Here is a 21843-nt window from a genome sequence, read left to right as displayed (position 1 = left end):
TTCTGCTTTCTGTCTGCTGTAGCTGTGGGGCCAGTTTGTGCCTTCTCTCCTCCTGCGCTCTCTGTGGGGCTGCATTGCACCCAGCAGGGGTTGTAGTCGATTCCGCGGTCTGTCCTGAGACCATGGTCTCTGGCAGGGACCCTAGTGCCACTAGGGCACTTCTTTCTTTGGAAATTAGCCCTTCAACTCATTTTTTCTTGAGGCAGGCCAAAGTACTGGAAAGTACATAAACAAAAAGCAGCAATAAAGGGCAGTACAATAAGGGATTTAATTGATTGAAGTAGTGGGAGAATGGTGAAGGTTGGTCAAACCTGGTGAAGTCGTATGGCTCAGGCAGGTCACACCCACGTGAAAATGCCTTACCTTACCCTATATTTTAATACTATGCAACAGTTATTTATGAAAATGGCCTGGCTCCATCCAAACTTCAACTTTCTGACCAAATATTGGGATAGATATATAAAATCTTATGACATTTTCAGTAAGTCAGTACCACTATTAACCGAGCTGACATTTCCTCATAATGCCAAGGTGCACTTATACAAGACCAGCTTGAAATTACTAGAACACAAAAATGTATGGGTAATACATGTGATGATTTACTTCTACTTAAACCAGTATGTGTAAATAACCTTTTGTGGAAAACGCTGATGACGGAGACCACTACACCTGTTTTTTCTGTGCGTTTGAGTGATCTTACCATGGGTTCTCAGATGTTTCTCAAAAGAATGTTTTCTTTGTATAACCGATTGGCACTTAGGACAGTGCCAATGGCTCCTTTGTGCCAGCTTCACCTCACAGCGGCAAGGTATACTGAAAGTGTCTGTGGAAAGATGGAAAAAAAAAGATACAGGTACACACTGGGCCAAGAGCACAGACTGATGTTACACTGGAAGATTTCACAAAATTTAACAGCCATGGTAAAGTTCTTATGCTTACAGTGTTCTCTGGTTGCCACTGTGGCAACATTACAATAAGGACAGTTCTTCTCCTCAGACTTGTCAAAGTCAAACAACAGTACACATTGGTATTATTGATATACTGAAATAGACTTTGAAAATAAAATGAATGGGTCAAACAAAATAAAACATGTCACATGAAATTAAATTGTTTACCTGCAGACATATTTGCCAAGTTGCCTTGCTCACTATCAACTAAAAGGCAAAAAAACTCTAATTTATTATATATATTGTCATTCACGAAACGCATTTACGTTTTGCAAGGTAATCATTAGCCTACTACAACTAGTATTACTCGCTATTACATTTACTTCTTAATAACATTATTATTATTATTAATGAGGATATGCAACATGATTAATGTCGTCACGTTTTGGGGCTTATAATCAATGACATTTTGGTTAGGCTACTCAAAGATGCACAAAATGTCTCAAATCGAAAAAGAGTCGCAAAACGAAAGCATTTCTGATGAATAAAAATGAGAACATTATAAAAGTCAAGGATTACTTACACTACTCATTGAAATGGGCTCCAACTCCAACTCCAAGGATTCCAATGCAAATTTTCCACTCTTTGCTTTTAGAGGTTGTAAACAAATGACGTATGATCAATATGGCCACCCCTGTCATCGAAGTCAGTCTCCATCCTCTCAGTGTGGTGAATCTGTGTGACCGCTTATTGTTAAGGGTACACCAAAAGGTACTTTATTTCCTGGGGTGCAATTCCCCAGTTGGGCTAGTTGTGCAACTTTTACTCTCTGCCCACATCCCTTTGGTCACATATGGACAAATTTACTAAGTTCTGATTTTGATACAGCAGCTCCTCAACATATACACTCACCGGCCACTTTATTAGGTACACCATGCTAGTAACGGGTTGGACCCCCTTTTGCCTTCAGAACTGCCTCAATTCTTCGTGGCATAGATTCAACAAGGTGCTGGAAGCATTCCTCAGAGAGTTTGGTCCATATTGACATGATGGCATCACACAGTTGCTGCAGTTGTCGGCTGCACATCCATGATGCGAATCTCCCGTTCCACCACCTCCCAAAGATGCTCTATTGGATTGAGATCTGGTGACTGTGGAGGCCATTTGAGTACAGTGAACTCACTGTCATGTTCAAGAAACCAGTCTGAGATGATTCCAGCTTTATGACATGGCACATTATCCTGCTGAAAGTAGCCATCAGAAGTTGGTTACATTGTGGTCATAAAGGGATGGACATGGTTAGCAACAATACTCAGGTAGGCTGTGGTGTTGCAACGATGCTCAATTGGTACCAAGGGGCCCAAAGAGTGCCAAGAAAATATTCCCCACACCATTACACCACCACCACCAACCTGAACCGTTGATACAAGGCAGGATGGATCCATGCTTTCATGTTGTTGACGCCAAATTCTGACCCTACCATCCGAATGTCGCAGCAGAAATCGAGACTCAGACCAGGCAACGTTTTTCCAATCTTCTATTGTCCAATTTCGATGAGCTTGTGCAAATTGTAGCCTCAGTTTCCTGTTCTTAGCTGAAAGGAGTGGCACCCGGTGTGGTCTCCTGCTGCTGTAGCCCATCTGCCTCAAAGTTCGACGTACTGTGCGTTCAGAGATGCTCTTCTGCCTACCTTGGTTGTAACGGGTGGTTATTTGAGTCACTGTTGCCTTTCTATCAGCTCGAACCAGTCTGGCCATTCTCCTCTGACCTCTGGCATCAACAAGGCATTTCCGCCCACAGAACTGCCGCTCACTGGATATTTTTTCTTTTTCGGACCATTCTCTGTAAACCCTAGAGATGGTTGTGCGTGAAAATCCCAGTAGATCAGCAGTTTCTGAAATACTCAGACCAGCCCTTCTGGCACCAACAACCATGCCACGTTCAAAGTCAGTCAAATCACCTTTCTTCCCCATACTGATGCTCGGTTTGAACTGCAGGAGATTGTCTTGACCATGTCTACATGCCTAAATGCACTGAGTTGCCGCCATGTGATTGGCTGATTAGAAATTAAGTGTTAACGAGCAGTTGGACAGGTGTACCTAATAAAGTGGCCAGTGAGTGTACATTGAAGAAGAATTTACAAACTTAGATACATTTCCTTTGAAAAGGGACTTGTCATTACACGTCTGGGGCAAACCCAACCAAATGATATTTCCTCCTGTCTTCGCTCCCCTGCTGATCAGTGTCTACCTGAGTGTCATTCCTTTGTCCTTTTGTTCCTTTGTCTGTGGCCTTGTCTGGGAACCATCCCTGCCCCCTACTGAGTTCACCCTCTTGTGGTAATCGGTAATACACATCCCACTATACGATCCATGCATGAACTGTCTGTGACCACACCCGGGGACAGGGTATATCTGTTAGCTGGCCCTACATCGGGTCAGTCTCTCTGTGAGTCTCTGTCAGTCTCTGTCGGTCAGTCTGTCGGTCGGCCAGTGTCGGTCAATCTCTGTTACCGGACCCACTCTGTGTCGGTAGGCTCACCATGACCTGGAACTTCAATAAACTCACACCACCTCAGCCAACCTGGAACTAGACTCAGATTGTTTTTTCTTCAACAACATATACACATACACGTAAACGGTATACATGCATGTTTCTGGATTAAATAACCCCCAAAAATACCAAAAATGGACCTTAGTCTTATTTTTGGACTTTTATTTGAAATGCAATACACAACATGTAAAACACATTAACAGAAATTGGCGTTTTCAAATTTTGTCTCTGCCTTCTTTCTCTTTGTCTGTATTATATAATAGGCATACAAATACATAAATAAAAATCAACTTCTCAAAATAAGAAAAGTGCTTGAAATCACCAAAATAATAATGAGGGGTGCACTATGAAGCGAGATTAGTGCCTGAGAGAGGTATGTTCAGCCTAAAACCAGGCTTTTCTGTGTCACGAAGGCAGCTCTCTTAAACTGGTTATATCACCGTGGTAATTTATGCTGTGAACATAACCTGGTCAGGAACAGTGTTTGTTCCGATTTTCGTCTTAAAGTCGGCTATAAAAAGCGACGCCCTTTCACCCATCATCCTCTTTCAACATGGCCTCACCGTTTGCAGAAGAGCCAGTGGATTTAAGTGCACGCATTATAAGAGGTGCTCTTCGGAGGGAGAGGGTTTTTCGAGACCGGAGTGATTCCTCCTGTGTTTCCTGATTATATTCTCTATGAGCGATACAGATTATTCACTGAGGGAATACGTTACATATGCAGTCTCTTGGAGCCACGTGTAAGTATACAAGTAATACAACAAAATGCAGCCATGCGTTTTTTGCCACGGGAACCTACTTGCATTCAGTCGGTGAAGCAGAAAATCCGAGAACATTCGCAAAGTTGTTCTAAACTGCTGAATATATTTGTAGTGTTCCCTGGTCACTTACCAGTGCTTACAATAAAGGAGGCATTTTATGAAATCACAGGTAATATGTAATAATTAGTTCACCATATTATTTCATATATAACAATGTATAAAATGTAATATTTACACCTAATTCCTAAATAGGTTTCCCCAGGGTCCTAGGTGCCATTTATTGCACTCAAATACCCATTACTGGGCCCTTGGGGGAACATGAGGGCGAGTTTGTGAACAGGAAGTCCTTTCAAAGTATCAGTGTTTTATTTGTGTCATTTTATTGGTGGTGGCACATATGCACAGTGCATGCAATTACATTATTAGTGCTGCATACTACACTTTTCTCATTGACCAGATATATTCACATACAACATAGACATTGTTGCAGGAGATCGGTCACCATTAATAAGCAAAAACTATTCATTTTCAACAGCCTTCACTGGTACCTTCATTGTTTCAGTGCTTTCATTGTGAAACTAGTCTGAGACACCTTTGCAGAGGACTTGTGACCATCAGTAATTGGTCACAAGTGTGGATGCCAGATGGCCTGGCTCAGTCCATGACTTGCAGATCCTCCAAGAGTCTATTCTGGGTCACCAGCTAGAGCACGGTATGGGAAATGGCTATGCACTGTTGTATTCTATTCTTGTTTAATTGTAACACTGGCCTGGCTCAGTCCATGACTTGCAGATCCTCCAAGAGTCTATTCTGGGTCACCAGCTAGAGCACGGTATGGGAAATGGTAATCTCCACTTAAATACACTTCCCCTTCCTGGATTTCTTCCTCTGCTTCTCCCTAGAGTCTGTCTATCTTAAGAGCTCCCCCTGCTGGGCCCCCAGCTACTATTACCTCTTCTAACCCAAATCCACTGAATAGATCTTACTGCCTCATCATTTGCCTCATTTCCTTCACTATTTTCCTCACCCTCTGGCCGCTTCCTCCTAACTCCCTCAACAAAGCAACAGCAGATCTTGCTACAAACCCTCTACATCCTACTTCAACTAGACAAATCCTAACCTTCCATCCTCGCTGCTCAGCATCCTTACCTAAATCTGCATACCTGAGCTTTTTCCTTTCATATGCTTCTTCAACTAAATCCTCCCAAGGCACAGTCAGCTCTATGAAATATACTTTCTTTCTATTCCTAGACCACAAAACTATATCAGGCCTTAGCCTTATGCAGGCGATTTCCTGGGGAACAACAAGCTTTCCTCCTAAATCTACCTGCATCTCCCAGTCGCTAGCATCCTCTAAACTGCCTTGCTTCCTTATTATTTTATTAACTTTCCCTCCTTCCTGCACAAACTGTATTGCAACTCTCTTTGTCTTAGACCCTCCTAAAACTGCCTGCCTCCGCATATCTTCAATGCCTGCAGCTAAGCTTTTTAAAACTTGGTTATGTCGCCATATCGGCCTTGTGAGAGACTAACCTTACAACCTGACAAGATGTGCTTTAGTGTTGCAGCACCTGAACACAACGAGCATAACGGGTCTACATTTACCCAGAGTTTTAGGTTCTGGGGAGTTGGCAAGACATCATATATTCCCAGCTCAACCACTGTCCTTGCTTAGCCTGAGCCACTTCCCTCGCACCTCTTAATATTTCCTCCTGTCTACGAACCTGCTCTACAATTAGTTTCTTCTTCTCTTTGGGCTCTGCTCTACTCCACACCGGTTTGCCTGAGCCAAGCCCCAAGCCTCCCCGGCCTATCTGTACATTACCCACAATCTCTGTATGCCTAAGAGCTGCTTCTGCTTCCTGCACTGCCATTCTTGGATTCAATTTTCTCCCCTTGGTTGGGTTTGGAACCACTTTACTAACAACCACATCTTTACTCCCAGATAACAGGAGCTCTGTCCTAACCTTAGTACATTTAAACTCCTCCACTAGACTAGATACTGGGAGCTGAAGTATGCCTTTCCCATACAGTGCTTAAACATCTCGGAACCCCGAGCCACTTCCTAATGTAAAAGCTTACTAGTCTTTCCATTTTCTCTGCAGCCGATATTGGAATCTCATATACTGACAGTGGCCACATCAATCTAGGAAACAATCCAAACTGCAAACACCACAACTTCAACTTTCCTGGAAGTCCTGATTTATCTATTCTATCCAGTCCCTCAGCAACATCCTTCCTAAACTGCACTACCTGTTCTCCGTCATGCAAATCTGCCTTGTACCACCTACCTAAGCTCTTTACTGGTTTTTCCCTAATTATTGGAATTGGTTCTTTATCTATTACAAACTTTCGATCAATTAATCTTCCTCTACTTATCGAGATACTTCTAGACTTACTAGGCTTGATTCTCATAGTAGCTCACTTTAAGTTTTTATTAAGTCTCTCAAGTATTCTTTTCATACATGGCACCGTTGTAGTTATCAACGTCATGTCGTCCATATATGCCCTAATTGGCGTAAGGCGCATCCCATCCTGCCGCCTCTCTCCACCTACAACCCACCTAGAGGCTCTAATAATTACCTCCATTGCCATTGTGAATGCTAATGGAGAAATCGTACACCCTGCCATAATACCTATTTCTAACTTCTGCCAACCTGTTGTAAAGCCTGCCGTACTTAAACATAGTCTGATATCTTGGAAATAGCTTCTTGATCTATCTCCCCTAATGGTGGCATGTCAGGTGGAAGTGCTACTACTCTATTCTGCTCAGAATCTGAATATGTATTTCTCAGGTACTCTTCTATTTCTATCTTAGTCGCTTTTTGCTGCCCTCCCTTTTCCTGGTTAAACAAACCTTTAACAAACTTGAATGGGTCCCTGTAAAATGCTGTTCTTACATATTCTTTCTTTTTTCTCTTTTTCCTAAGATTTTCAGCCCTTCTGAGCACAGCTAGCCTACTTCTCAACCCCTCTTGCAACACATTAATTCCCTCTCTCTCTTCCTCTGTAGCTCTTTTCCACTGCTTTCTTAATTGTCTTCTTTCTTTAACTAATTTCTCAATTTCTCTTTGCCGTCTAGACTTAGCTACCTGTACTCTTTCAACCCTCTTTCTATCTAACATTAACAACACACAACTCTCCAGTTGTTAACATCGCCATGAAGATGATGTCAACACTGAGAAGTCAGCCACATTAAGCTACACTAATTTGACATCTGGATTGCTTTGAACTATGTGAAGCTACATATGAACTTTCTGTTTGCCCCTCTTTAATACCTAGAAATTGATCACATTTATTTCCATACATGTGTATTAACCCAGTTAGCAAACTTTTGAGAGTGAGGACAGTCTACATAACTGAGTGAACTGCAAATCCCCAGTATGTGTCACTTGTGATAAGTGGGAACAGTGCCCCTGGCTGGGGACTGGGACGTGTGACAGTTGTGTTGTGAGTGGTAGGGTTAGCAAAAAACACATTCACAGGCTAGACTTCACAGATCTGCTATTTTAATGAATACAACACATTTGTATTTTACATGACCAAAAAAAGCAGTCTTACACTACTTAATCTTAAGTTGAGAGAGAAAAAGAATAAAAAAAAACCAAAAAAAACTTCCCACCATTTTAATTACACATTCATATGCATGACAATTATACTTATGGATAAAAACTATTACTTAAAAAAAAAACAAAAAAAAAAAAACACACACACACACTTAAAATTAGAAATAGGTAACAAAATGAAGATAAAAGACTCCAGATAACAGCTTCCATCAAGAGATAAAGCAACAGAACCAGGTTTATTGATACTGAGACAAAAATAAAGCAAGGCTTAGAATACAAGACTTGAACAGACTTGACAGCTGGGACGCTTGACAAACTGACAAGACGAACAGGCAAAGACAAACACCAAGCTCAAGACTTAAATACACAAGAGAAAGGACAACAACACAGGTGGAAACAATCAGGGCGGGGGCTGCTACAATCAGCAAATGGGAGAACAGGAGGGCAGGAAGTCAAGACACCTGAAATGAGAGGAGAGAGTAAGTACTACAAAATAAAACAGGAAGACAAACATACAAGAAAACACAAAAACATAACTCATCCAGGATGAGTCTTGACAGCACCCACCCGTCCAGGGGCAGCTCCTGACGGCCCAGGGAACTCATGGTGGAGCCGTTGGAAGTCCCTAATAAGATCAAGGTCAACAATGTTGCTGGCAGACACCCAAGAATGTTCTTCGGGGCCGTACCCCTCCCAATCCACCAGGTATTGTAGGCCCCGACCTTTGTGTGTTTTTTTTTTTTTAAACAGTGTAAGGTAGAGAGCCCACTTGTTCATATAGAGAACACCCACATTACTGAAAATCCAGTCCACATATTCCCTGCAAGCTTGTGAGCCGGTACCTGCAGCTTATGTGTGCCTTTAAAGCAGACAGAGCCGAGAAGGAGAAGCGTCAGGTGAAGTTCTTCAAGAAAGTAAGTGCTGGTATTAACAATTAGTTAGCTCCAGCCACCAGCTAACAGCAGAAAGCCCCATGTAATTAATAAACAAAATGTGCGCGTACCTTTGTTGTTTTGCTTCCTTCTGGAGCATCAGCTGTGTTTCTCACTTCACGTATGTGTGAAGCTCATTTTATGTAGTTTGTTATTTTATTTTGGAAATATTATTTTGAAACTCTATTAATATGTGCTAAAAATGGTCAACTGTTACCTCTTGTTACAAGAGGAAAACAAACAAAAACAGTTACTCAGTTCTACCAGCACGGGGAAGTGTGGCGTGTTCCTTCTCCGCCTTGGAATGTTTTCTTCCTCGTTCCGCTGAGCGAAGTTGGACTGAGCACAAGCCAACGGCCATCTGTTGATTATTTCTCCTGTTTTACAGGAAAATTTATCTGCATACAGGTACTCTGCCTGGGACCTGTGTTGATCAGCGACATCCGTGATGGGAGAACGTCATTGATCCAGTGATTTCTGAACTTGTGTACCAGTGTGTGACTTGTTGTCGGAGCCAGGGGCTGCAAAGATCCAAGGCATCTGACTGCTATCAGAGCGAGAGAATTCGAGGGCCAAGGGCGTCTGACAGGTTCACAATGGCAGACGATGAGAGAAAGAAGCTGTTTTGGGCTGTAAATAAGAGACTGTTCCATCTTTCTCCTGATGACTTATTCCAGCTTGCAGCCATCATCCCACAGACACCTGACCAAGACGCAGCTAAGTTGGACAAACATGACGAAGAAGGCTGTACTGACTATATATGCACATATATGAACAGTTCCAGTTTGCTGGAGTTAGAGGATAAGGACCTTTCGCAGTTACTCTTCATCAAGGATATGATCGCTGAGGATACATAACCATGAACAGGGTGACAGGTGACAGGTGACAGGTGTTATAGTGTCTGATGTTAATGTTTCGCCACCTTCACCATCTAACAGTCTCTCAAGCTAGTACCCCTGAATTACAACAGAATAAGCGGATCTTTAGTCAGATACACTACCAAGAGCTTGAACAGGGTAATGCCCCACTCACATAAGATGGACACGCAACTGACCGACAGTAGCTGTAACCAGCCCCACACCCCCCCGGGCCATGCTGTCACCTCGCTCCATAACCGACAAGCATTCCATCAACACCACTGAAAGCATGATTGCTCTCAAAGACCTTCCCCTCCTGCAGAGGAAAGAATTCAAGATCCATGGTGGACAAATCGGCGATAATACATCTGACATAAATTACAACAATCTCAGCAGACATAGGATTGAATGAAAAGCACACTGAGGGAGAGGTAACAAGGGCAGTGTTTCATATCATAAAGCCTGGCAACTTCAAGGAAATGCTCTCTAGTATGGATGAGATGACCAGTGCAGAGTTAAAGAGCTTCCTCCAATCACACTTAGAGAGAAAAGTAGCACTAAACTGTTTCAGGAATTAATGAACGCCAAACAGCACAAGCATGAAACACCACAGCAGTTTCTGGATGATGGGGCTCAAACAAAAGGTGATATTTACATCCAGAGAGACAAATTCAGATATTAAGTATGAGGCACAAACAGCACAAAATGTATTCCTCCGCACTCTCTACCAGAGCTTGAGTGAGAAGCATGATGACATCCGGCATGAGTTGAAACCCCTCCTCTCAGATCCTACAATCACTGATGGGATGCTCCTAAGACAAGTTACCAAAACAACAAATGAGGAGAGTGTGCAAAAGAGACGCTTGGGGCCCAGCACCCACCCAAAAACAGCTCACGTGCAGAGTAGTGAGAGTAATGTTGGAGAGGTGAGCAGAGGAAAGGGTAACACTGCTACCGATGCTAAAGATGAGCTACTCTATCAGCTGAGCACTCAGGTGCAGGCCCTGAGCCAGGCTGTAAGCTCCCTCCAGTGAAATTCTCCAGCAGCAGCGAAGCAACCAACATCTGACCCTCAGCCCCAGTGTACCTGTCAGTGCCCTAACACACAGAGCAGACAGCAAAGAAGAGGGAAAACACACGGCTACCCTAACTGCATCACTAGTGGCCGGACTGTCTGCAATCACTGCTTTGTTTGCGGGGAAGAGGGGCACCGGGAGGTGCGGTGAGGTCGATCTCACTGCAGCCAATGGAGAGCCGATACCATATGATGGATGGGTTGAACTCATCTTTAACCTACCTGGCAATGATGACCCAAACCTCGCCATCAGAGTGCCCTTCCTGGTCAGTCAGGTGAGCCTTTCGAAACCAATAGTGAGATTCAGTGTGATCAAAGAACTCATCCTAGGCCAGGAGGGTGGGATGGGTGTCGTCAGTGTTATTGCCAGACTGCTGGAAGATGCCATGCAGGTTGAAAGTGACAAAGCTGAGGCAATAGTGAACTTCATCCAGAAACAGGAGCCCACTTCTGACCATGCACTGGTGAGAGTTGGTCAGCATGACGTGACATGTCCATCCTGGCCAGGTTGCCCGCATCAAATGTAAAGTGCCAGCTGATTTCATCTCACCTGTGGCGCTGTTTGAGGTCAGCCATCTGGACCTAAAGGTAGAACAGCTAGACCTCGGTGACGGCCTGGTTGAGGTTCACCACACCAAACGCCCTTATGTTGAAATTCCAGTGGGAAACCACATCCAACACAATATCACGCTGAACCCCTTCACAGTGTTCCTTCCAGCGCATTGACAAGATAGTGGAAACAGATCAAGCAGACAGCATTGAGTTCAATGAACTCGGAGACAAAAAAGTGGAACAGAGCAGCTGCCCCAGCTGTGGCAACCCCCTGATGATCTTAGCCATTTAAATGAGGAACAGCAAGAACTTGTGAAAACAATGCTGTATGAGGAGTCGAATGCATTTGCTCAGGATGAAAAGGACATAGGATGTGTTCCAAGCCTCCAAATGAGTATAACACAGAACAGCAGTCCCCAAGCCCCTCTCCTGAGAAGTCAAGGAGTATATACAGGACTTATTAGCAAAGAAGTGGCTCTTAAAATCAAAGTCCCCATATTCTGCCCCAGTTGTTTGTGTTCGCAAGAAGGATGGGACCTTAAGACTGTGCATTGATTACAGGCTCCTGAACCAAAAGACAGTCCCAGGCAGACAATCCCTTGCCTCGTATTCAAGATCTTATTGACACGCTCGGTGGGTACAGCTGGTTCTCAATTTTGGATCAGGGAAAAGCCTATCATCAAGGCTTCATTGCTGAGGGGTCACGGCACCTGACGGTGTTCATCACTCCATTAGGGTTGTATGAGTGGGTGCGTATCCCCTTTGAACTTTCAAATGCATCAGCAGCATTTCAGAGGAGCATGGAGGAGATGCTCAACTCTCTGTGGGATGAGTGCTGTATTCCCGACTTAGACAACGTCCTCTGTTATGCTAAGACATTTGAAGATCATGTTGAGGTTCTGAGACGTGTCCTGAGAGCTCTCCAGTGCCATGGTGTAAAACTCAGGCCAACCAAGTGCAAGCTCTTAAAAAAGGAGGTTCGCTATGTAGGAAAGCTGGTCTCCACTGATGGGGTTAAGGTCGACCCCAAGGACCTGGAAGTGATCCAGGCGCTGAGAAGTAAAACCCCCAGCACTGTTGGAGAAGTCCGTAAGCTCTTTGGATTCCTCAGCTATTACCGGACGTATGTTCAAGACTTTTCTAGAGTTGCCAAACCGATGTATGAGATCTTACAAACGAAAACCACTGCCACAGAGATGCCTCAGCCCAAGCAAAGAAAAGGGAGAGGGGCACAGCTGTCATCCAAGACTCCAGTAAAGTGGGCCAAGTAGCACCAAAGGGCCCTAGACCAGCTCATACACATCCTATCTAACCCACCAGTTCTTGGTTATCCTGATTTTAACCTCCCTTTTGAGCTTCATACAGATGCGTCAGAACAGGGTCTGGGCGCTGTCCTGTACTAACGCCAAGGAGGAAAGCTCAGATGATGATGATCGCCTATGGGTCCAGAACATTGACACCTGCAGAACGAAATTACAACATTCACTCAGGCAAGCTTGAGTTTCTGGCCTTGAAGTGGGCCATAAGTGAAAAATTTCAAGATTATTTGTTCTATGCACCCCACTTCACCGTCTACACAGATAACAATCCATTAACTTATGTCATGAGCACCGCTAAGCTAAATGCTGTTGGCCACCGATGGGTTGATGAGCTTGCTGACTTTCGGTTTGAGGTGAAGTATCGGCCAGGAAAAGTAAACATTGATGCTGACACTCTGTCCGCGTTGCCGTTGGACATTGACAGTTATGTGGACTCATGCATGCAGGAGCTGCCCAGAGACACCTTTCTGGCAACATGAGAAGGCAGCAGGGTTGCTAAGCAACAAGCAACAAGACTCATGCATGCAGGAGCTGCCCAGAGACACCATTCTGGCAACATGAGAAGGCAGCAGGGTTGCTAAGCAACAAGACGTCGCCTATGTAGCTGCCCTCAACTTGTCGCTGCACTGTTTGACCCCGCAGTCGCCAGAGCTGCTCCCAACCATAAGCCATGATGAGCTCATGAAATCAAAGCAAGGTGATCCTGTCAGTCAAGTCATCAGACTGAAAGAGTCTAACAACACTCTCACCAGTGAGGTGAGAAGAGGAGTTTGTGGTTTGACCAGGAAAATTCTGCATGAGTGGGAAAAACTCAATCTTAGAGATGGTCTGCTATACAGGTGAAATGAGTCAGAGGAGTCAACTTTTCCTGCCTAATCAGTACTGAGCTTTGGTGCTGAAACACCTCCATGATGGCATGGGCCATCTGGGGACAAAGAGGGTTTTGGGTCTAGCCAGAGACAGATTTTACTGGCCATACATGAAACAGGAAGTTGAGAATGTGAAAATGAACAGTTTAAAATGCTGCAGCAGGGGACCATCCTTGGGGGAACCCGGCGGAGAGTTTAATCACACCCTGCTCCAAATGCTCAGGACCCTAAAGGAGAAAGAGAAGGAAAGGTGGAGAGAACATCTGTCAACAGTAATCCATGCTTACAACTGTACCAGGCATGAGGCCGCTGGATTCTCACCTTTTTATTTGATGTACAGCCGCCACCCAGATCTGCCTGTGGACATAATATTTGGCTTGGGTGCTGATGAAGAAGCTACTTCCCCAAGAGGCTATGCAGAGAAGTGGGCCTCTAGGATGAAGGAAGCTTACAGGCTCGCCTCTGAGAATAGTCAGCAGTCAAGTTGTCCTTAAACCAGGCGACCGTGCGGAGAGGAACGGCCTGATGATCTGCTTTTAGAGAAGAATCAATATACTCTTTCATGGCTTGGCATTCTGGTTCTGACAAAGAGTAGAGGTGGCCCCTTGGGGGCATGGTACCAGGTAAGAGGTCAGTAGGGCAGTCAAAAGGGCAGTGAGGTGGCAGTGAGGTTGCCTTAGCCTTATTGAAGGCCTCCTTGAAATTGTGGTAGCAGTGGGGGACCTTGGACAAATCAGGATAATATGAGTCAGGGGTGAGTGTCGTTGAGGGAGTCAGGCAGCAGGTCATGTGACCTAGGAGCCAACAGGACCTTGTACAGTCATTGCTCCACTCCACTACCCTCCCTGTTATCCAGTCCAAGTGTGAGTTGTGTTTCTTTAACCAAGGTAATCCTAAAATCACAGGATGTGCAGAACATGAACACAGGTGGAAGGTCATGGATTCAGTGTGCGAATCTGATATCGCAAGTTTGACTGGTTGAGTTACACAAGTCACTTTAAACAATAGTCTTCCGTCAAGAGCCTTCACCTCAAGCAGTGGATTTAATGGAGACATGCAGAGTCTTAATTTACGAGCTAAACTCCAATCCAAAAAGCTCTCAACAGCCCCAGAGTCAATAAGAACTTTCACATTAACCGCTTGGGCAGGGGAAGAAATCATGGCAGGGGTTAAAACACGATGATGGGTGGAGGAAATCGTCCGGCTCACCAGCTTCCTCCCAATCACTGATGAGCTGGGCCTTTTACTGGACACTGCAGGGATTGGTGACCAACTTGGCCACAGTAAAAGCATCATCCCTCCACCAAGTGTCGCTGTCTCTCTTCCGGTGTGAGCTTGGTGTGCCCCAGCTGCATCGGCTCTTCCAAATCAGCAGGGGGCGAGGGAGCAATAGGTGGAGTGGGTGACCTCACATATGGAAGGTGGACCAGAGTGGGGCTCCTCTTGTGGTGAGGAGGACTTCTGGCAGGACGCCTCCCTCTTTCCTTTTCCCTTTCTCTGAGGCAGTTATCAATCTTAATTCATAGGGCAACGAAGGAATCAATATCAGGTGCCAACTCTTACAATAGGTGTCTATGAAAAGCTGCAATGAAGAGCACACAGGGGAATTGTGATGAAACTCTGCTGTGGCCCAGGACCGAGGAGAAGACTGCTGGAGCAGGAGCGGGGGCTGGGCAGTTGTTTGAACTGTTTGGTGAGGAGCGCGACTTGATTTCCCATGGCCGACTGGAAATTTTCTTGAGAGCGGCCAGGTCACGGAGGCGCAGAGCGATGCTGTTCAACTTCTCATCATGATGAGAAAGTCTCCAGGACTGAGAGCAGAGAGCACAGAATTGGAGTCGGCTGAGTCCATATTGGCCTGTTCGTGCTGACAAGGCTCAGTGGCTGCAGGACTCAAGAACTCGACTCAGGTAGGGAGCAACAGAACCAGGTTTATTGATACTGAGACAAAAATAAAGCAAGGCTTAGAATACAAGACTTGAACAGACTTGACGGCTGGGATGTTTGACAAACTGACAAGACGAACAGGCAAAGACAAACACCAAGCACATAACTTAAATACACAATGGGAAGGACAACGACACAAGTGGAAATAATCAGGTCGGGGTCTGCTGCAATCAGCACATGGGAGAACACAAGAGCAGGAAGTCAAGACACCTGAAACGAGAGGAGAGAGTAAGTACTACGAAATAAAACAGGAAGACAAACAACAAAAAACAAAAACATGACTCATCCAGGACAAGGCTTAGCAATCACAAGCCTGTGTTTGAGCCATCGTGGGCTGAGGCGAACCTCTGGACCTGCAAGGTTCTACAGGTATTGCAAAAAGCATCACATCGTATTAAACAAATCTATAATTGCAACAAAATTAAACGTTTCAGAAATAGCATTTAACACTGTATAATAACATCACACCATCTTTTCTACCATATTTTAAGTCCCAAGTGTAGCCGGAGCGCTGTGTACTCCCTCTCGCAGCAGGGCACAGTATTGATTTTTACCTGGAGCTCTGATTGATGGGTGGGGCTTCGCCACACTGCACTGCTATATAGGGTGGCTATACCTTGCGCGTTTCTCTCTCTCTCTCCCCTTCTGGATCTGCTGGTTTCCGTGGTGGTTGTGGCCAGGTGTGGCGAGCCTTGTGCTGGTGTGGCTGTGCTGTAGTACCTGTTGGCGTATCTGCCATTGAGGCACACGCTTCCTTTCGCAATACACACTGTGGCAGCCTGTTGGTGGTGTGGGGCAGGGTTTGTTCCTCTGGTAGACCTCCTGGGTGTGGTTGTGCCTCCATTTGGTAAGTCGACGTTGTCCGCCTCTCTTGTATAATCTGTTTCCACACTTTCAGCTGATTTTAGTAATTTTGTGCCGCAGCCCTAGAGTATTGCTCCTTTGGCCCTCAGTGATGCTGTGCCGGTGAGGCTGAAGTAATTGAATCTAACGCCACAGTTTCCCGGACTGCACTGCTGTTTTGGCTCTTTAGTCTTTCTCAACGGGGGCGTTCTGAACCCTTGGGGGACGCTGGGAGCGTCAGGGCTGAGAGGGGGGCGCCCAGGCTCAAATGAGGGGTGCCACAACTTGGCTTTTTCAAAGTTAATTTAAACTCTACATTTTAAACTTCCATGGTTTCCCAGGGTTTTTTTTTGTGCAAATCGACTTTATGTGTGTTTCAATAAATTTTACTGACATTTACTGACTGGCATGTTATTAGGAAAGCTGCTCTCTGAGACCAAAAACCCGTGTCTGCTTCTTCCATGAACAGGTAAAATCTCCTCTCATCTCTGCACCCATCACAATTGGTCAAGCTGAGCAGGAGCGCCTGTAAGCAAACCACAGCGGCAGAGAAACTCCTTGAAAACAACATTGGAAACTCCTTTCCAACACCTTTCGCGGGCTAATTCAATAACCACTGAAAATTTACACAATCAAGACTACGCAATCATGTTTAATCAACAAACATTTACAGTACGATCAAAATTACAGGAGCATCTTTCAAGAAAGCATCCGGACAAGGCATCAAAAGACGTGGCTTACTTCCAGTCACTGAGCGATCTACATTCAAGGCGCCCTACGATTAACAGCATGTTCACTTGGAGCGTCAACCAAACAGAGAGCGGGTTGGTGGCATCTTATAATATAGCTCTTCTAATAGCAAAGGCCAGCTTACCGTTCACTCTGGGGGAGTCCCTAGTTATTCGCACAATAAAGAAGGCGATCTCCACCGTCATGCAGCAGCATGACACTGTGCCAGTCACCAAGGCCACCCTGCTCAGCAATGACAGTGTTGCCTGGCACATATGGGAGATGTCCATGGACACTGAGTGCTAACCCATCTCCTGCTCCTCACTTTTCCCACGTCATATCTCGTGGAACAGAGATTCAACCTAGCTCTCCACATGCAGACAAAATATCGGAATCGTCTGAACCTGGTGAGCTCTGGCGCACTCAGGCTAAAACTCACGTCAACGTGTCCGGACATGAAGAAGCTGGCAGCTGGCAGCTACTTCACCATTGTTCACGTGAAGTGTACATGATGTTGGCATCTACAAATACCTATGAAACAAATGTTCAATAAATTCTGCTGTGGTGGTGTTTTTCTTCTCAAGTTCCACATTGCTTAATACCTACACCTGGAATTATTTTCAAATGCTGTGATACTGTGAAGTGATATAAACGTTAAATTCAAAAATCCTCAAAGGCTGTGTGGCCTTTCTCTCAATAGAAACACCAATTTGACTTAAATTCCATCTCACAGTTCTTTCCAGAAAATCAACTGAAGAGCTCAGGGTCCCATTACAACTAAAGTAACATTTCCATGTTGTTTACCATTATACTCCATGTGTCAAAAACATATTTTGGAGGCGATGTTCAAATCAAAATCCATGCTCATTAAGGACGGGCATTAAGAGCATCATTGGGGTGTTCAAAAAAGGTTGAGAACCGCTGCTCTACAGTATTGACTGTGTTGATTATTTTGGCTCTTTTGACTCAAAAGACTCTTGTGGCTTTAAATGTCTCTTTGGGCTCTTCTGGCTCTACACTCCACGCCATCTGTCTCCTCCTGGTGGCCTATTTGGCTCTTCATGGAGTTGGCATTTGGATGTACATTGCCACTACATTTTAATTGATTAATTAATTGAGTTCCTTTCCTGGTGATTTATTTTGTATCTGTATTTTGATTTATCTTGACTTATTTGAGTTTATTTCATGTTTAATGGTATTTTGGTTTCTTTTGTTTATTTTTCTGTTTATTTAATTATTGCTTTTGTATGTGGTCAAGCTGTGTGTCTGTGTGAGGTTGAGCGAGTATGTCTTAAAGCAGCTGTTTGTACATAGTGAGGCCTGTTTTAATTCTCCCTCTTTTTGTGGAAAGGTGCTTTGGGCCCAAGGCGAGGACCCAACCCCTGGTGGTGGGTTTTGTTCAACGATTTTCAGTGTGTGTGCGGTGCCACGGGTGTTTTTGGTTTAGTTTCTCCTCCTTCCTTGATTTTAGTTTTTGGCCACCGTGGTGAGCCCCAGCTCTGTCCACTCATTCATTCCTTCCCTCATTCCTCTTCCCCCTTCTCTCTGTGTGACCGTTAACTTTAGTACAATTTATTAACTATTTCCTGGGGTGCAACTCCCCAGGTAGCGTTGTCTAGCAACACAAAACTTGTCCACCTTCCGCTTGCCACACAAAACACATTTTATAAAATACATCAATTACCTTGCCGCCCTGACCAACAGTCCTCAATTCAAAGGGGTCAGGTTCAAGTGGAGCAGGGGACCTCTCCCTCATAAGCAATTTAGGAAAGACTTTCCTAACTGGAGGTGATGGCCTGGGACCTGGGGGGCTGGTGGTGGTGTCCTCAGTTGCTCTGTAGCAGCAGAAAAGAGCAAGGTGGTCGCTCAGATGGACCTGCAGAAATAAGAAAAGAAGAAAACAAAACAAAACATGTTTTAAGTCTTAATGATAGCAACAAAGAACTAAAAATATGAGTTTTTCCACACACACAGATATTGTACTTACACCATCCTCGCCCCACAACTCCAGTTTGCTCATGGGGAAGTTCTCCATAGCTGAGAAGAGGTACTTCACACCTTGAAAAAGAGAGAAAAAAAAGTCATCATACATGTATGAGGACTTTATTTGCTACAATTGAATACATTCTTTTTATGGAGTGCATTTTGGCAATTAGCAGTATGAAAGTAAATTTTTTTTCCACATTCCCATACGAGCAGCCACACAGTGATAGGCCTGATGCAGGTGATCCTAGTAGTCAGGGTCACAAGCCAAGCGGGGAGGGAAGTCGAAAACAAAACCTGATCATTAAGTAAAATATTACTCTTGACTAAAAGTCATGCAGAGCCCATATTGTTAAGATGCCCAAAAATAACGTGTGTTGTTGCTGGGAGCCAGCAAACAGACAGCCTCAGGGATACAAGCAACGATGACGTGTAGAACCTCAGTATGCATCTGAGAGGCACACGCTCCCAAAGTTGACATGATGCCAAAGGAGAAGTTGTGAGACTCTGGCATCGGAACAAAGCCATCTACAATGGCACGTAAATAGGTGTCCCCGACAATCAGAACAAACTGCAAAAATAAATATCATTTAATGTCCATGAATATCAGAAAAACATCATAAGATCTCTCTCTATCTCTCTCTTTTTTTAACAACAAACCACATGACTACAAATGATAAATGGATTCAATTTAAGATGAAATAGATGGTGTAAATGTGTCTCAGTGAAGAAAATGAGTTACCCTATAAAATTAATCAGTAAACTGTATTCTATATATTATGTGCAAAGATGGTGACTTTTTTTCTCTGCTCCTGTGTGTGCTGTAGGAGGCAGCGCAGCCGGCTGGGGCAATAGACGGGTTGGTGAATAGGAGTCCTCACCTGCGCTTCACATCTCACAAATAGTTTGTGTGTGTGGTGGAAATTTCGCACATCCTTCACAATTGATATTTTGTTTTTTTGCCGTGTGTGTATGTGTTACTCCCCACCCTTTGATTTTAAGGTAGTCAAAAAAGGGCATGGTAAATTAAACTTTGATCAGTTTTATCCTAACTAAATAGTCACATCACTTTCACTTTTTTTTATCTATTTAAGGTTTAACTGCTACAAATATTTTTTTTTTTTTTATCTTGGAGGGATTCTCGTCTGTCTATCATTTACTGTCAGCTGTATCACAAAGTATCTGAACCACATTAAGATTAAAAGGATGTTGTTTTATTTGAGATCTGCCAAAGTTCAGTCTTGGCAACAGACCAAAGGCACCATATCTTATTTAATTTTATTAGTCAGTGTTTGACTAATTGGCTCTTGACTGCTCTGTCTTGCGTGGTGTGGTGCTGCACGGTGGGGTTGTCCTGAGCCTGTGCACCTGCCGTCCTCTCTAACCGCCGCTGCGGTTGCAACAGTTAGTGGGTCGGCGCTCGGGAGCGGGTGTGTGTCAGCCTGCTGGCAGCCAGAAGCCTGGGCTCCAATTGTGGGGTTAACTTAATTTAATTTGCTATAATTAAATTGGTTGCGTTCTTTTCTTTTGGTTAGGGGTTAGGGTTATAGTGATAATGATAGTGATTTAATTTTATAAAGAGTTTGGTCTAGACCTGCTCTATATGTAAAGGGCCTTGATGTAACTTTGTTATGATTTGGCGCTATACAAATCAGATTTGATTTTGATTTAGTGAATACATTAATATATTTTAATTTGAACCATGTCTTCTGTCCATTTAGCAACACGTACCTGTGTGCCTTGTGGGTTGTTTTATTAAATTGGTTACTCTCCGGGTGAAATTCCCTGGGTGGCGTTGTTGGAACACCTAATACTCCTCACTCGCTAGTTTCCCCCCTAGTTATTGCGCCACATTCATATTTCAGAGGCTTTCTGTGGACACCTCATGTATAGCTAGCGGAGATAATCGGAGAATACACGTTATTCGAGAGAAGGGTCAAAGCCACAGGCCAATTTTAAGGAGAATCATTGGACAATCCAGAATCGCCGACTCTGTCACAATCGCCGATTAAACAGCTGATGTGTCGGTTCAGCAGAGGAGTGTACGACGAAGAAGCTCAACTGAGCCAGGCTTTTTTTTGGATGAGCTGGCTCGACAAAGCCGAAAGCTCCAGCAACAGATAATGAGTATCATGACGGTGGTTATCAACTTAATTTGTCAAGCCAGGCTTGACTCATCAGGCTCTGTGCGCGTTCACATAAAAAGGGGCGCTTAGGTGTCATTTTATGCCATTTCCGATTACGATTACGTGCCGCATATGTGACGGCCCTGCTTAGGCTGCTACGGATTTTCCCTCTGCTTGATGGTGGCGCAATAGTGTTTTTCCGAGGTGATCAGCTGATTCCATCAACCTGATCGGGAGCACCTGCTCCAGATGGAGAAAAGTGCCAGTTGCTGCCTGTCAGGGCTGGCTCTTCCTCCTTGCCAGCGCCCACACCTTTGATTCCTTTGGCTTTTCATTTATTTTCACTCCACAACACCACACCTTACATGGGCAATGCACCCATGACTAACTTATACACCTCATACCTGCGTTTCTTTAGTTTGCTTTATTTAAATAAACATATTTTTCTATTGTCTTTGTGCTGTGTCTCTCCCACTTTGTCATCTCTTTTGATCTGGGTCAGCCCTAATCACTTAGATTAGGGCTGAATCAAAGTGACATTTATTTGATTTGTTCTATTTGTGATAAAGTCTAAACTATTTTCTAACTGGCATTCTCACACCCTTGCTGACCCCCACACAGAGTTAACTGTCAAAACAAGTTGTCATGTACTCTTATCTTTGTTTGCTGTGTTGAATCCACTTTATTAATTTCTCTTAAACTATTCCACAGATGGAGATCAATGATTAGGAGACACTTTCAGTGCATTCAGAGGTACCTTTGGGGTAGATATCTTTATAATCTAAATAAGAATTTAATAAAAATTTTTATTCATCCTTTTAAATTAGAAACAATAAAATTTCTT

This window comes from Echeneis naucrates, chromosome 3, assembly GCF_900963305.1.
Source record: "Echeneis naucrates chromosome 3, fEcheNa1.1, whole genome shotgun sequence".
Lineage (NCBI taxonomy): Eukaryota > Metazoa > Chordata > Actinopteri > Carangiformes > Echeneidae > Echeneis > Echeneis naucrates.
Note: the sequence above shows the minus strand (reverse complement) of the source record.